Source organism: Micropterus salmoides, unplaced genomic scaffold (assembly GCF_014851395.1).
Source record: "Micropterus salmoides isolate LMB-PRFRI ecotype aquatic unplaced genomic scaffold, ASM1485139v1 Ms_hic_scaffold_2, whole genome shotgun sequence".
NCBI lineage: Eukaryota > Metazoa > Chordata > Actinopteri > Centrarchiformes > Centrarchidae > Micropterus > Micropterus salmoides.
Window position 1 is genome coordinate 2728362 of NW_024041150.1, and position 14194 is coordinate 2742555.

At 39.4% G+C, this 14194-nt stretch overlaps 1 protein-coding gene across 1 annotated transcript in view; it reads right to left on the minus strand.

The window, feature by feature from the left end:
- The window catches only part of LOC119913070 (attractin-like protein 1), a 162280-nt gene extending 150221 nt beyond the window's left edge, over positions 1-12059 (minus strand). The window contains exons 1-2 of the mRNA XM_038732386.1: positions 11932-12059; positions 345-397 (exon numbers count right to left, since the gene is read on the minus strand). The gene's annotated coding sequence lies outside the window, so the exon portion shown is untranslated. The remainder of the gene's footprint in view (positions 1-344; positions 398-11931) is intronic.
- Positions 12060-14194: the final 2135 nt, after the last annotated feature.

Consider the following 14194-nt stretch of genomic DNA (forward strand, 5'->3'; position numbering starts at 1 on the left):
ATAAATGCCATTCTAAACTGACACCAGTTTGATTGATATTGATATATTGAGCGCACAAAAACTGGACATGGTTACTTTTCTGCCGTAAGCACCGTTTAACTGAGATGATTTCTGAAGTTCAGCAAGTCAATTTTATTTAATGATCTTAAGCATCAACTGTAGCCATTTTAAGTCAGAAAGGCTAACGTGGTTAGCATCTGCTTTCTGGGTACCTTTCTTCCCTGGCTATATAAATGATAATTACAGGGCACATTGTGTCCAGGAACAGCTTCAACTGTGTGTGTGTGTGTGTGTGGACCAGGGAGGAGAGGGAGACTCAGGTGTACTGGAGGCATGATACTTACAATAACATGTTCCTCGGAGAGGGTTACCAAGGTAGCGGTTCTCTGAGTCACATCTGGAACAACACAGGAAAGGAGAGAGGGAAAGAAGAAGAAGAGAGAGACAGAATATATGCATTAGTATTCAACGAGGGTTGAGTTTATACAAAGACAAATGTTTGTGTTATAGAGCGTGTGGTTGTGTGTGTGTTATGTGGGCCCTTGCTGCAGGTGTTGTCTTCCCCCACCTCTTGGCGAGGTGATTTCCCTTGACAGTCCTGTCTAGCCAAAGCTACTCTCTTTTTCCCCATGGACACACACACACTCACACAAACACACACGTGTGCACACAGAACACCTTGAACTGTTACTGTGTTAGAGAGAGAGATACTATAGCTCATGTATGCTGGATCGTGCTATCCGCCAGAAGTACAGCGGAGCATCTGCAAGAGCACCAGAGGGCCTCCAGGTAAAATTTCTGAAAAAGGCTGAAAAGTGTTGATGAATTGTATGCAGAAGAAAACTCCACAAAATCTAGCTTTTCAATATCAAACAATCCTTCCCCGTATGCTTGAATGGTGGCACTGAAAAGTTTAAAGCTGCTCTTTCATGGAGGACGGCAGCTGTATTGAGCTTGGATTCATAGCGGTAACAATGGATCCCGATGGAGACATAGTAATGGCAAACAAATGTATCAAAAACTGACTACAAAGTCCATACTGTATAAACTCCACTTTTCTGATGTTGAGCCACATGCTCAGTATAGAGAGGCTATGAAATATGAACTGTGCCCTGAATTACACATTTGTCCATTTAAAAAATAATTTAGTCCGTCAAGAAAGTTGCAGTTTGTCGTAAAACAATAACGTTACATTTAGCTTTGTGTGAAAACCGTTCAATGAACTACATCACTCGTCTCGCACAACATACGTAGCTAGCGTTCATTGCTTGGTTGCTGCTAGCTAGATAACTTAGCTATGTTCCACGCAGAAATGTGTCACCTGGTGTGTTTAATCCAACAACTCTCAGTCCTTGCATCTCCGCATCTACACATGTAAGTTCTTTGGCGTTAGCTTCAGTAATGTTAGCTTCAGTCATCGCGAGAAAAAGTTACGCCGTCACATAGGCGACATTTGGGTTTGTGGTCTTTATAATTATGTATTTTCACAGTTGTATACCTCAACAGTTTTACATCAAATTGAGACTTTCTTGACTTTTAAATATATTTTTTAAATTGACCATCATGTGTATAATTCAGAGCACAATTCAAACGGGTTCAAAAAATTTGTTGTCACTTGCCATTGACTACCATACATATATTTCCCGAAGTAAAGGGGAGGGACTCAGGCTCTCTATGTCCAATCAGTATTTGCCATTATGTTGCTATATACACAACACATACTTAGATTAGAGCTTCAGAGCTATATACAGGCAATAGGGCAGCACAGAAGTATAGAAGTAGTAAAAATATAAGGCCATAGATAGTTAAGATAGAATAAGACAAATGTTTAGTGCAGGATTCCTGTATGGTAGTTTACTTTGTATTCATCTCTTTCATTCAGATGTTTTTTTTTATCTGTTCAGATTGACATTAATAAATACTGCTTAGTGGGAAATAAAACAGGAAACATACTGATAATGGCAAGAGCAAAACACCATGTCATTTAAGTTTAAACGCAACAATCACTGTTCCTTATGGACATGTTCAAAAAAATGTTTATCATGCCCCTGCCAGTCGCTGTTGTCAAAAAAGGATCTACTCAGCTTTCATTAGCCTTTCATTGTGACATTTAAGCCATTAGGCTGTTATTCACTGTGACCAAATAGAGGCTGACTGTATTTTAAAAAGAAACATTTATTGATGGGCAGTAATTGGCTGTGGTTGAAAGTTGTGACCTTTAGGTTAAGGGAAAGTCTATAATGACCAGTAAGCTCCGCCGCAACACAATTAGGTAAAAAAAAAAACAATTGATTTTTCCGGTAGAAATCTAATGAATTTTCAAAATACATAATGGGATTTGTGTGGGTTTGAAATGGCCCTGTGGTCCAGGAACATCAGGGCACTTAAGGATAATGTTCATTTCAACACTCAACACAAAAAGTAATTAAAGAAAATATCAGGGGTGCAGGGTTTTTTTCCCCAGTTATCATCAAGAAATGATGTGCATACGTTTCAGGCCATTAAAGTGTCACATGGATGACGTGTACCTGAAGTAATTCAGACCACAGATAGGAAAATTATTGCCTGGCAGTTGAGAACAAAAGCCAGCGTTATTAAACTTCCACTGCGGTCCGAATGGAAAAGAAATGTTAAAAAATGATAAGAGGACTAACTGTAATTGTTATTATAATGTCAAGGCTTTTAACATGTCTTTAAAGTGCTTTTGCATCACTGTGATGGAATGATATAAATCATATTGTTTGATATGTGTGTGTGTGTGTGTGTGACTCAGTGGCTCTGTATGACATTCATCTGGAAGTCTTTAAAAAGAAAAACAAAAAGAGTGTTTATTGACATTGCCAAAGCTTGATGAAATTCTGTATCGGAGCCATATAGAAAAAAGAAACCCCGCTGGTTATCAAACCCATATGCAGCTGGTATTTGACAAGCTTTACTAAATATGGACAATAAATCTTCCAACGCACCACACAGTCCGCACACGGTTTCCACAATGTAACAGAGAAAGGGCAGGACGATTCAGAAAGACAAAGCAAGGTACTGTGGGGAGAGAACAGAGAGAAAAAACGCATAAGAAAAAAAGAGAATAAGTGAACAAGAACAAGAGGGCAGGTAAGGTTTACAGCCTGAATGTTTGTGAATTCTCTTGTAGCACTGCAGCAGGTCAGGTCACAGAGCAGCGTTGGATATTGAATGTTTAATTCTTCTACTATAAGCCCTGGCCAAGGACGAGGCCTTAAACCACGGCCGCCTCACAGATCTTCCAATCGGAATCAGGAGTTCAGACCGACAATAAAACAAACATAGAAGCTCCCTGATACTTCTGGTCTCATAGTAGTGTGTGAATCACTTTAACAGACCACTTGACATCTACACCAATATTGAAAACTACAGAATGGCTGGTTTCAAGAAGCTGAAAGTGTTTTCATTTTGGTAGCACTTATTGGTTCTTATCTTACAGCTTTGATACAGAATTAGCTGGTGGGTATGAAAACAATGGCAGATAAAAGATGTGAAGATTCTCAGTCATCCAGGTCAGAGTTGTCCAAGGAGACTTGGTTGAAGATACTCGAAGATGTATCGCCTCTCATATAGAGGCTTCTTCAGTTCTAATTCACTGGCAGGGAATCCCAGGTATTTAACCTTTATCAAGGTGATGGATACCGCTTGGTTCGTTAGTAATCCTGTTGTGACGACAGTCGTTATGGTCATTAGAGTCACTTGAGGCCAAGTGTGGACGACTGACGTTGGCACTGTCATAGAGGCCAGATGTGAGTGTTTGTTCAGCCTCCTGGGAAGGGATGAAAGGACATCATTGTGGGTGGGGGTTAAGTGGCGTCGCAGAACTCAAGAACTCATCCCCTGTTGAGAGGTGGTCTCTGTATTTTGGTGTGGATTGCTTATTTCATTCTCTTTCAAACCAAACCAGATTAAAAGACATACTTTTCAGTAACTCATTAGAAGAGCAAAACAGTGAATTTATCCTACTAATTTTCTTTGTATTAAAGCGTAGTATATCGTATTCCTCTGGGCCTCAAAACTCCAACAATGATTAAAACTCATCACCGAGACACACTGTTACACCTGGGTGATGTGTTCCTTCATTAACATGAACACACAATGTAGTTTATATTGACTCAAACCCACACACCGTCATGCTGCCCCAAATACTCACTAGAGGACCAAATATAGAGTAATTTACTGCTGAAAAGGTCCAACAAATGAACAATTTCCTCTCTCGTTTTGAGTCACCAATTGCAAACCCCCTGCAGTGCCCAGTAGTTTTCTGAGGAGAGAAGACAAGAAAAGAAAAAAAAGGAAGAAGGTGGACTGCCCTTCAGAAGTGGAGAAGTGATGCTAAAGAGAGGATGAAAGAGGCTTATTAAATGAACAGCTTGAGATCCACAGAAGAGACTTTGAGAGAGAGCAGCGTCATCTCAAGAGGACTCTGTGGCTTTAAAAGCTTTGGAGTCGCTTCCAGACGACTGCCACAAATGAGTGCATCGAGCACTAAGCCGTTTCCGCACAAGAAGATTCATCGTTATAAATGTAATGTCATAAATTGCCTAACGCCCTCTAAGGAGCCAAATATTATCTAAAAAATACTATCAGATATTTTTAAGTTGTAGTCATCTAACTATAAAGGAAGGACGCTTTCTCGGTCATCCTTCACACTTGACGTGTGTATTGCTGTGGATGCAATGAATTGCAGTGTCGAATTTGGTGCAATTTAGCGAGATGGTGGCGCTACGACAACAAACTTTATGTTGTAACTTAAACTGCAAGTCTCAGGAAAAAAATGGGTTCAGAACAATATGTCCATATAACCACCTCCATTTGCATCTAGATCAATTTTACACCATTTTGAATTTTGGCCACTCCTTCTACACATTTTGAACAAATCCTCACCAAATTTTACTGGATTAAGCCGGAAAAAGTTACAGTATATTTTAGGATTGTTGATATATAGATTTGTTAAAGCCACACATTCTTAATGGCCATAGCCCCCGACATGGTCCCTGCAGCAATCGCGGGAGCCAAGCGATCGGCCTTTTCTGAAAGGGCATGGGAGGACCCAGGGGAAGTGCAGTGTAGAGTGTGAATTCGATGGGACGAGCGGTTCCTGAGAAAGGTGCAAGAAGCAATTCGAGAAACAAAGCAATCATCCTCTTCCGAACGGGCAAATATATCAAATGTACAATTAAGCTAGTAATATAACTTATTTCCACCTACAAAACATTATTGCCACAGACGAGAAGGATAAGCAGACTTGCATGAGGCTAAGTAAGGGGCGAGGATGAGCTATTTTCTCTCTTGGGGGACACTTAAGTCCTGGACACAGAGCTCCAACAAAAAGGGGACGGACACTTAAGCTGCTTACAACAGCCTAATGGGGAAAAGATAAGGGCCACACAGGACTGGATTGCCTCATCACTTAAAACAGACTCTGACTCAGCTACACAAGCAAAGACACCCCCATACATAAGTATTTTGCTCTGCTTGCTGTTCCTGTAAACTCCTGCTAAGATAAACAAATATGAGATTAAAGGTCACGATGATATTGGTCCTGTCTCTGTGTGTGTATATTACTTTTGGCTATGTGAAGGTGTTTAACTGCATTTCTATAGCCGTAAAAATGAATCAGTGTAAAACAGAAAACTACATACCGCTTAGCAACATTCAAAGTGACAAACATTCATAAGCACAAACACAGTGAAAGATGTAAATAAGCAGTCAATTAGTGGAGTTCCCTACATTTGGAGGGGAGTCCAATTAAGGATAAATCAACACAATCAGTCAGACAATTAAACAAGGAGGAAAACAAGCAGAAATAAAGTGAATCAGAATGGTGCAGAAGAAGAGTACACTGTCTCACTCACCTCATGCTCGCACAGTAAAAGTAAATTCAGGTTAGACTTTAAATAGATTATTCATGAATGGTATAAACTGTAACTGTGACCAGCACAGCAAACTGATTTATTCAGAGTATCTGTAGCTCAGTTTGAGACCGTAATCCAGCAATGTTGACCTGCCACCTTCACGCTCTGAGCTACCTGTCTGCATAACAGCTGTTACTGTACACACTTTCACTTTGGCCATGTAAACACACGGAGCACGCGCAGACACAGTGTACACTGGCTTTTGCTGCGATATGAGTCATTTTTACAGCCTAAGGATGCTGACAAGCCGTCCAGCTTTTTGTTACAGTGAAATATATCTCAGCAGCTACTGCTACTATTGATGAGTAATTTAGTTTGTAATGTTCTTTTTCCCCATGATGATCTTTAATGACTGTCTGACCTTCAGATTGCCATCAGGTTAATATATCACCGGGATCGATGGCCAATAAAATATCTTGAAAACTAAATTCTGACATGTATAACTATTGAAATTCTAATGAGCAAATTGATGACACATGACAAATAATATACATGTGACACCTCCTTAACAACAATAACATGTATTACAGGCTTTGCTCTGATGTTTAAAATAAATGAAAACAACTTAATTTGGATGAGAAAAGAAAAAAAATTGTCCATGGTGGAATGGTCATAAATGAGATAAAATAAACAAGCTAAATGAGTCTATTACGGCAGGTATTGATGGCTGAGAAATGTGAAAGCTGCTATCAAAAGTCTGGTCTGATTTGCATTGTTTACTTAATCTTGGTGATCAGTCACTTCACTGGTTTTAATCCGAATTTTTTACTCTTATTTACAAAACGTTCAGGTATAGCTGCTACCGGTGGTTCACAAAGTGTTTTATTTAATAGTTTATTAATAGTAATAACATGTCATCACATTAAACATGGTGAATTTTATAAACAAATTAAAATGGACTAAACATCTTCATGTCGTCATAATGAAAATCTGGTTAATATGCAGTTATGTCACAACAAAGACCTGTGCCAAAATTAAACGGTTGTCATAGTCAAGCAAAGGTTTGGGAGGAACAAAAGAAGTAACATTATGAAATGCCTCATCTACAGTGAAAAACTGTCAAATGTAGCAACGGTGCCAAGAGCTCAAGACAAAACACCACTATTTTGCCAGCAAAGAGGAACAATATAAAGGGGTGCTGTGGATTAAAAACTATTACGGACCACTGGTTTAGACAACATTAGCAATACAGAACTTTGGCTTCTTTTTTTAAATAGGGAAAAACATATATAATTTTCCAAGTCGGGCTGAAACAAAGCATAGTACTGAAACTCAGGTCTGTTATAATATTAAGCCCGTAATGCCAATAATAATCTGTGCACTTGTGGTTGTCAAAGTGTGTATATTTGTCTGTGTCTACAACATTAAGGTCCTGATGGATTATGGTTGATGCGAGGGGAGGAATATTGTGAGGCACTGACTTAGCAAAAGGACAAACAAACAGTGAAGAGGGACAGACAAAGAAAGAAAGAAATGGGCTAATTTTCTTTGAATGAAGATGAAAGACAAAGACACACATATCCAGTCCGATAGACAGAGACAATATTTTCATGAGCATACACACAATAAAAGATATACAAAAGCAAAAAAAAAAAGAAACAAAAAACTGCTTTACGTAATGGCGCCATCATTTCTGACTCTTAGTGTTTGTGCGTTTGCACAGAGCATCCACTCATCCACACACACAGACAAAAATATGCATCCACACACCTGCTGTTACCTCAGTGTGCTTACCATCCGCCCCCGGGGGGAAATTGCTCGTTCATAATCAAAACGACAAAGAAATGGCTCTCTACTTGGCACACCATTTTGAATTGACTCAAGCAAAACAAAAAGCACTGTGACAGAGAGACATCTGACACAGACAGAGAGAGAGAGAGAGAGAGAGAGAGATGCATGTCAGAGCAAATCAGGTGAAAGTGACTGCAGCACAGTGGCTTAGGGATGCACAAGTGATCACACACAAATACACCATTTCTGCTTTCAGTGTCTGTGGAGTCTCCACCAGAATAATGAATTTTTGTGAGCGTTGAAACGAAACATTACGCATAAAAAACTGACACAAATGCCAAGTGAACAGGAGTACTAGGGGCTGCAAGGCTAACATTCACACTCAACTGCAGCTACCTATTGTTCCAGATTTGCCAATATGTTACTTGCATGATAAAATGACTTCATAATTCATTAAGACATATGTGTCAGTTAAATAGTTCTTACTATAAGTTAACTTACAACAATATGTATAGCTCTGTCAGCCATTTTCATGCAAACTGTTCTGTTTCAATTTTATCTGGCACAAGAAGATGATGTGCTCATCCCTTATCCCGCCTGCAAAGTAGTTTGTGGCTCAGTGATTTTCCCAATCGGGAAAACAGCCATTAGTGTCCACAACACCAGAGCCATTTGATTAGCTGCAAAATCAAACAAGTGAGCTGCAATATAAAGGTCTGGAACTAAGCAAATATATTCCCTGGGTTTTGATACCAACATAAATAGCTTAAAAGTCAAATTACTCATCTTGTGCAATACATTGATTAAAGTTGTCGGTAAACATGTGGAGAGAGTCTTTTAGTGTGAGGGTGAGGTGGCATGTTACCGGACGCCACAGATGGAGCCATGCTAATGTCAGGAGATGAGTTGAAGGTTAGATTCACTTCAAGGTTATGTTAAGATTAGCGTAAAGCAAGAAGTGGTGAAAGGCAAAGTTTAAGTTAAGGGTCAGAAAATTATATAATTGGTAGCAGGTGTGATTCAAGATGTGTGTGTGTATGTGTGTGTCAGGATGGCTACAATATTTAAAATCTACTTGTAACTCTTAACTAGCCAAATCAGTTTTACTGGTGTAACACACTGCATCAGTTTCAGCATGTCTAATATTAAAAGTGAAAGACGTCGATAGACAGATCGATACTTTGTCCCAATGGGGGAAATTTTACATGGGCTCAATCTAGACCCATCAGCGTAAATACACCAGCACACAGAAGAGAAAAACATTCTAGAGTACACAAAAATACAATAGAAATAAAGATGCACACTATGAGGAATCAATCAGGTTGTGGTGCACTTTAGTACAGCCTCTGCAACATCTGCTTGTTTTGGGCTACTGTTTAAAATTCCAGCTGACACAAGCACAAAGAACTCTTAAACCGATTCAATTTATACTGCTGAGCTGTGTATCGTCTCTCTGACAATAACAGCTCATATTGATAAGACAAATATAGTGTAGATACACTATCTCACAAAAGTGAGTCCACCCCTCACATTTTTGCAAATATTTGATTACATCTTTTCATCTTTACATTGTAGCAAAGACATTTACATTGTAGTCATTTCTTCAGTGTTGTCACATGAAAAGATATAATCAAATATTTACAAAAATGTTTGGGGTGTACTCACTTTTGTGAGGTACTATAGGCCAATCGATACAAGGTATGCATTTAAGAAAAACAAACCAGGGTTAAAGTTTGAGCAGGATACTTAATCAATCCACATGGCAAAGCATTACATCGTATAGGCTTGACAATCCTACAGCTTTTGTTCACAAAATGTGTGGAATTTATATGTACTGGATTCTAGAGAGTTTTCCCCCAATGTTTGATTGTTCTGCAAATGAAAGAAACTAATCAAACTCAAACAATTAGATGTAACAAAGTGAAATCTAACGCTCTCTCTACTGAGGTAACGACTTCCAGAAAGAGCACTGAGAAATTATATCTGACTCTAAATACATAAATTAATAACTGTACTATCACACAATGGGAGTTGTGTGGTATTTATAATCAGTGATCTATAAGATATGCAAAATAGTCACGTGACACACGCAGTTGGAAGACAATAAAATTGGTTGAAGGTGTAATATTTACCTGTAAGCCGACAGCTAACGTTAAATACAGTGTTTTCGACATATGCTTTACATGAGCGGGCTGGCCAGGTATATTTGCACCTGCCAAAGTATATTTGGCAACCCACATTAGCATCTTGCAGAGAAAAGAGAGAGAGATGTTAACTGGTATTAAGTGGTGACTTTATGAAACATACTGCTGATGGAGAAAGTCAGCAGAGACACATCCAAGGAAATAGAGACAGAGCAAGCCGGCGTGTTTGCCATGAGAGACCAGGGCCCTGGTTCAGAAAGCAGGCTTAACAAACTCTGAGTTTATCCCAACAGCTGATCAAATCAGTTCAATCAACTCTTGAGTTTGTTGAGCCCGATTTAAGCGTGTGCGTACGGATGACAAAAAGCCATCCTCAATGGAGCTCCGATACTACGATTCACCATGGCAACGGGTAAATAAAGGCAGAGCCTCCATTTTAAATCGGGTGGAGCTAGAAATATGAATGCTGCCAACGACAGGCTCTAAAACGCAGGAGTGGAAGAAGGATCAAAGCGTTAATATTATTAGGCTACTACACAGCTTTGCTCATTCATCATTTACCAGACTGGACTTTTTTTTTTTTTTTACAGCCCATTACATTCATTACATATTGTCATTACATATTTATTAAGCTGTAACCCGACGGGACAAAATGCCGGTGGCTACCTGATTATGAAAATAGGTAGGCTATAGATCAAATTTAAGACACAGTTTACTCGTGAACCTGTGATTGTAGAGTCACAGTCACGTTAGCCTATTAATTATTTTTTTTGCAGTGGAAAATGTGTTAAAGTTTTAGACGTCTATTTTACATTAATAACCTCATTTCGTATTTTATTAATGCTGTCAAAACACATTCAGACTATCAGCAGCTAATAATGAAAAAAATCACATTTAAACCTTATTTAGGCCTATTTTTTTTTAGCTGCACCACAGTCATCCTCACTCACAAATAGTCACACTATCTCCAGTTTGATAACAGCGATAGGAATGTTCCAATAAGTGCGACTAGCCTACATAGAATATGAAAGATTACTGTTCATTCATCAGTTTTACAGGTTCCATATTAAACAGTGATTACTGCAGTAATGTAGCCCACAGTAAGTGTTTTCAGTGCAACTGTCCACAGAGTCACAGCGTTATAGCCTACGTAAAGACGGACATAGATTTTATTCTGTGCTGAGGATAAATCCACAATGTGCGAAGATCTGTCCATACATCGATGACAGATTTATCATAAAAGCAGTCATGTTCAAGATCATGCTTGGGTAAAAAACTAAGCCTATTTAACCGGGATTTTAAAGTTTTTGAAGATGTAAATGCGTTCAGATATGTGCTTTGATATCAACACAATGAATGAGGAAATGAAACTGTGAGGCATCGCAGGAGGGGAGAAACTGACGTAGGAGGTTAGGTTCACAGAATCAGTTGCCGGAGTTACTGATCTGGGGATTATCTGATCTCGCTCTCTGAAACAGAAAACTCAAGAGTTTCCCTAATTTTAGGCTTAACATACTCGAGACCGTGGACCTTTGTGGCGTGATTTCGGTCTTGGTTTCAGAAGCGTTACAGCCCTAAGTTTAAACAAAGAGATCAAAAACTGATTGCTTCAGTTGTCTTGCCTCATCATACTGTATGCCCCCCACTCTCACACCCGCATACCCTTCGTCTCTGCTTTCTAGCATCGCCTGCTAGATTCATTGACGCAGCAATTTTTAGTCCGTCTCCGTGGTGTGTTGGCCCGCCAAGCCATTTAGGATATTGTAGTGCTACTGAGGTCTAGTCTGGCACAGTCAGGGCAAAACACACACACACAATGTTTCCACACACACATTTTCTTATTATTCTTTCTATACTGACAACCAAAACTTAATTTTATAGTCAAACCTCCCAAAAAGTGCTGCTTAAACACATTCAGTGTCGTGCTGAAGCATCTTCTGCGTGAGCTGCCATATTTGGACATCATTGTACAGCCAGGTTTATGTTGTGTCTTTAGTGTTCTGTTCTCTTCATATCTTTTTATTATTCAATTGGGGATCACCTAATGATCGAGGTCCAGTAAAATAGGGGTAGTGTGGGTGTTTATCCATACTGCAGTTTCATGATAGTATACTCACAGTTGACACTGGTCTCCCTTGATGCCCTTAGTTGTACAGAAGCACTTCCCTGTGTTGACGTGGCACACGTTGGCATGGCTGTTACACTTGCATGCTGCAAAGAAAAGACAAAGGTTGAAAGAGAGAGAGAGATGTGCATCGTCTGCGTCTCTGAAATCATGTGGTTGTGTACAAAATCATTTGTTGGTGTACAGACATTTTTCAGAACAGTTCTTTTAAAGCTAGGACAAGCAACAGTAGAGAAACAAGCAAGAGGGGGGCTGTGTGGTGGGAAGAAGTTACTGAAAAAGTTTGAGGAAGAGTGTAATGAGGAGACGACGGAGAAAGAAGGATAGAAAAGGTCAAATCACACATTTTCCGAGAAACACAAAGCAGCGTATAGCGCTGAGTCATTCCCACTCTGCACTAACAGGTGTTACGTTCCTGATTGAAATGTTGTATCTTGTTTCCCTGTTCTTAGGCAAACTTTATGCACCTAATCTTAAAAAGAATCATTATTTCAGCAATGTGATGGATATCCTTTTCAAACTGTTTAGGCAGAAATAGTTTCTAGGCAACATAAGGACACCACAGAAGATGCATTATTTCCAAGCACTTTTTAATGAAATTCAAGTGCCCGTTGAAGTTTACATTTTGTTCCAGTCTGTCTTTAAATGATATTAGCAGGGTGAATGTAAATCCTATACTCACTCTATATTAGCTCTACCAACTCCTGAGGGAAATATCGGGCTCTTTAGTTGCTAAATGCGACACTATGTTCAATTGCTAGTCTCTAACTAGTCTGTGTGCTGGTCAGGTGGTGTACAGTGGGTTTAATAGCATTAAGAGCTTTTTTCACTGAAAGCAACCAGAACAGTAAAGTTGTGGACCAACAGCTAAACAATAAAGCTCAAAAGCCAAGAGGAGCTGCAGATTAGAAGTTATAATTCTATGTAGGTTCATCACTACCAGAGACCCCATTGTCACTTGATAAATCATTATAAAAATATCAATTATAACTGTTTTAAGGGCCACCCTGATAACAAACCATGTAGCCATGAGACTCTCTCTCTCGACAAACGGCAAAATGATCAGTGCGCTTCATTTTGTGGAGTGTAAAGTTCTGTCTCTAAGGGATGCCAGTGTGGCTGTAGACCTGTGAGTCCTTTATCAAGGTAACTGCCGAGTCAAAGGCACAACTGAACATGAATAAGATACAGAAATAACTCAGCAATTATGTTATAACTAGGGAACTAAAAAGTCTCGGTACTGAAGGCCAAATGTCAAAATACGATATCGGCAGTGTACCAGGTAAAAGAAAAAACATGGTAATAGGCTGTTTTATCAACATCAGACCTGGGATGTAATCATGCAAGATGGAAAACTTCTGCAACAGTTAGAACTTCATGAGGTGAAATTTGTTTTATCGTACGTAGCCCCACTTCTGATTAGAGTCACGAATAGAGAGGCTTTTTTTTTTTGGGGTGAGTCTAATCTTTTTTAATCATTTTGTTATGTAAAAGCAGAACAAGATGTAGCCGGATGATTCACATTGAGCCAAGCCTGTAATTTAGACACTAAATCACTTCTGCATGGAGTGACTAATGGTAGAGACAAACAAGAACGTTCTCTATACCCTTGTGTTATGGTGTGTACGCCCACGCTTTCCTGTGTCCCTCTCCGGCTGAATTGACTTTGTGCTTTGTTCTTATTCTTTCCAATTGGCACAGAGACAGGCCCTGTAATAAAACAGTGGTGCGCTCAGGTCAAGGTAAAGCCAAGGCACCAACAGATAATGAGAGGGAAACAACCTCTTCTATCCCTTCTCCTCCTCTGTCTGGAAATAGGGTCTGATTTGATCGCATACAAAGAACAAAAACAACGTAGCAGATATAAACGCTGCTTTAAATATTTAGATTTTTAACACACACATACACACAGAAGGACAGCAGAAAAACAAGGTTGCGCAGCAGGCCATCTAAATGTCAGTCGGCTTAAAGTCGAATTGACGTTGTTCCACAGACACTGACAGCAGACGCGGCAACAATAACAAAATGCAATTTCAGTCTATTACTCGAAATTAAATTGATCCGTCACCAAGAAAGTAAACCTTTTCAGAGATGCACACTGAAGTGTAAGGGCTTGGAGAGTCTAAACAACAAGTGGCTTTTTGACTTGAGATAATAGACAAATCACAGGTGTGTTAGTGCAAGCTCGGGTCACCCTGCTGTTCATACAATATTGATTTAGTAGGCAGCCAACACGTGCATAGAGAAGGACACAG